Source organism: Xiphophorus hellerii, chromosome 13 (assembly GCF_003331165.1).
Source record: "Xiphophorus hellerii strain 12219 chromosome 13, Xiphophorus_hellerii-4.1, whole genome shotgun sequence".
NCBI lineage: Eukaryota > Metazoa > Chordata > Actinopteri > Cyprinodontiformes > Poeciliidae > Xiphophorus > Xiphophorus hellerii.
Window position 1 is genome coordinate 8,795,483 of NC_045684.1, and position 3,558 is coordinate 8,799,040.

A 3,558-nucleotide genomic window follows, 5' to 3' on the forward strand; every position below is an offset into this window, starting at 1 on the left:
TTTTGTTCCAAATGTCATCTCTACCTCTGCCAACAACTCTCGTGCTCTGTTCTTGATTGTTGACAGATTGACAAATCCACCTTCTTCTGTTAACTGTAAATTTTTCTCCTCTGAGGCCTGTGACAAATTGACCACCTTTTTCATTAATAAAACGGTGAAAATAAGGGAGACAGTGAACTCCTCTGTGTCTGTTGTTAGGAAACAATTAACTATATTTTCCACCAAACAGGACTTACCTAGGATCACAGCAAAAAGCCCAGTGTTAATTTAACTCCCACAGAGTGGATTTTAACACTTTTTCAGTGTTTATATAGTCCACACTCTTCAGAGTTAAATTAACACTTTCAATATAGTTAAAATTTTAACACTTTATCAGAGTTACTTATTTAACTCACAAAACAGGGTTCATCCATATAATGGATAACACTGATCCAAGAACAAAATGTACCACTTTTAGTGTTGATTTAACACTTTCAAGTGTTATTTACTCCAAAAAAAGTTACTTTATGATTATGATTAATTATAATAATTATTAAGAAAAAACATTTGACACAAGTACATCAATTTTGAACACTTTATTTTTGCAGCTGTGTTTCCAACATTTTAAATTGTGGTACGATGAACAAGCATTCATTAGAAACGCCATAAGAGTTTTGAATATCAAAAGGCTTATGAAATTTAAGTTTTCTTTACTAAATGCCTTTCTTCACTTTGAACAATCCTGAAAGCATGATGATGATCATCAAATGTTTCTGTGAATAGCTGTTTAGATAACAAAAGAAAGGTATTGTCAACTAAAAGTACATCACTTATCTGACAAAACACTGGCATCTCATCTTGAATTGTGCTGCAAACAGCAAGTCCTGGTCTGTATTCAACACCCTCAACTCTAACCCAGCTGGTTGAGAAAACATCTCCTGATGAAATCATTTGAAGCATTTCTTTGTTGACCACATCTTCATCTTTAAGTGAAAATGGTTTGAGAGGCCCATGCTCATTTTCTTTAATACTTATTGTTTCCCAATGATAAGCTGTGGCCATCTGATGCTTTTTCGCAAGTGATTTGGTTATATTTTTAAAGTTTTTAAAATATTCTTTAAACATTTTGTGTTTAGCCTCAAACCTCATAGACCACATATGTAACAATGGACCTATTTTCCTAATGGAAGATGGATAGTGGATCATAAAATGATGCTTAGGTATCAAATTTCGATGTGAATATAAGAACTTAAAGAGTCTATGGTGTTCAACAATCAAATGCTTCAAATATATCGTCATACCCATAGGGAGAATAGGAGAAAAGACAATGTTCACAAAATGTGCTTTGAATAGCTCATCAAATGCTCCAAGAGAACCGTTTGTCTGGCGTGGGATGAGGCACTTATCCATGACGATGTAGAAGCTGTCAATCTTGCTTCTCTGACGCCCAACAGCAAGGAGGTATGGCTGCAGACCCTGTTGACCCCGGAGATGCTCCTCTAAACTGCAGCATGACTAAAATTAAAAAGATATACACCAAACATAAGAAACAAAACATACAGCTTTACGATACACGTTACATCGAAAATAAATGTAAGTATGCCCAGACATCTTCAAAGCTGTCATTCAAACATCTGTATTTATGCATGTCTATAAAAGGAAATAGACAGATAATTTTGCATATTTTAAATTTCAATTACCTTATGAAAGACAACAAGTCTCTCAACTGCATCACTTGCACTGATTTTTGGAGACTTCTGTCCTCCTGGTTGCGGTGGAAGGAGATGTAAGAGAAGTAACAGCGAGGCCGTTTCTTGGTCATAGCCTGAGGACAAATTTATAAAAGTTTTCAGATATAATATCAGAACTTTATGAGTACTCTGAACAGTCAACTATCTTCAGATATATCTAGGTACTTACTAGATGTGTTAGCAGACAAAAAATATTGTTACATTCTTAGCAGACATTGAGTTATTAGGATTCTCAGGTTTTTGCTTCTTGCGTGGTATCTCATCCATTAGTATTGTTGATGTTGATGCATTTGAGTCGAAGCTCGAGTCAGACTCAGAAGCAGATGACCATTCTGAGAACTCTGAAGAAAGAGACAATAGACATCAGTGACATTCTTTGGTAAAATCTGTATAACAGTTGATTTAATTTGCTTTGGTATCTCACCATCATAGCAGAAAACTGTCAGTACCACATTGCCTTGTCTAAGGAGGTCACTGAATATTTCTTCGTCAACTTCAGTATCTGTTTGTATGTAACTTTGCCTTCAGGTGGCAGGCAAAATCGTTCAATGACTGAAAAAACGAGGCAAGATTTAGAGCCTAATTCTGTAATTAGCTGGATTTTTTTAAACTAACAGTTACTTGATATGGATCATGTGATTAGTATAAAACATATTAATGAAAATACAATGGATGACTCTTTTTTCTTACCACAAATGTGTAAAATATGTGTTAAATAGACATACATTGAAAAGAATAATGCCCATGCCCCACACAGGTGTTAAATAAATAACAAACCTTTCTCATGAAACTGATTAAAGTCATCCATCTGTTCCCTTGACTTTATACCCACAAGTTTATTCCTAAAGGTCTTTTATGTTTTTGCTCCTGATCTTTTACAAAAAATTAATAAGTCACTCTCCTCTGGAGTCTTCCCTCAGGCTTTAAAGACAAGTGGTTATGGGATTTTTTACGGGATAGAAATATTCAAGTAAAAATAGGATGTCAGTTTTCGAAATTATGTAAAATAGAAAATGGAACACCTCTAGGAAGTGTGGTAAGTCCAACATTATTTTCAGTTATGATCAACGACATTTTTAAAGAATTATCCATCGGTTTTGGTTAAGTCACTTTTTGCTGATGATGGAGCATTATGGACAAGGGGAAGAAATGTGGACCATCTTATTGTTAAAATACAGGAAGGTATAGATAAAGTGGGTAAGTGGGGAGTAAAGTGGGGCTTTAAATTTTGAAAAGACAAAAGTAATGTTTTTCACAAATAAAAAATAGGGGTTGAAAAAAAGTTGTGTTTATATGGGAAAGAGTTAGAAAGGGTTGATTGGTTTCGTTTTTTGGGAGTAGTTTTTGATAAGAAACTAACTTGGGGAAATCATATAGAACATATTATGGAGAAGAATAAAAAGGTTCTAAACATTATGAGGTGTTTAGCTGGGTTGACATGGGGTGCGAATTTCGATTCCCTTAAAAATATATGTGTCTCTAATTAGATCAAGAATAGATTATGGGAGTGTGGTGTATGGATCAGCAGCTAAAACTAGGTTAAAAAAGTTAGATGTTATTCAAGCCAGAGCACTGAGAATATGTTTAGGGGCAGTTAAATCAACACCAATATGTGCATTACAAGTAGAGTCAGGAGAAATGCCATTATGCATTAGAAGACAGCAGCTAATGGTCAATTATTGGATAAGTTTAAAAGGACATTATGCAGATCACCCGGTTAAGAAATTATTAGGAGAGTGTTGGGAAAGAGGAAAGAAACAAATTGATAGTTTTGGGTGGGTTGGGGATGATAGAGCGAAAATGTTTAATGTATATTATAAGGAATTTA

The 3,558-nt window shown here is 34.5% G+C and overlaps 1 long non-coding RNA gene across 2 annotated transcripts; it reads right to left on the bottom strand.

Moving 5' to 3' along the window:
- Positions 1-560: 560 nt before the first annotated feature.
- Positions 561-2,339, bottom strand: LOC116731051 (uncharacterized). 2 transcript variants are annotated; one of them, XR_004341509.1, is made up of 3 exons: positions 2,155-2,339; positions 1,680-2,071; positions 561-1,494 (listed from the first exon to the last, which is right to left on the bottom strand). It is a non-coding gene; the product is annotated as an uncharacterized LOC116731051 (long non-coding RNA). The 2 variants fall into 2 exon arrangements; XR_004341508.1 differs by having other exon boundaries at positions 1,680-2,335.
- Positions 2,340-3,558: the final 1,219 nt, after the last annotated feature.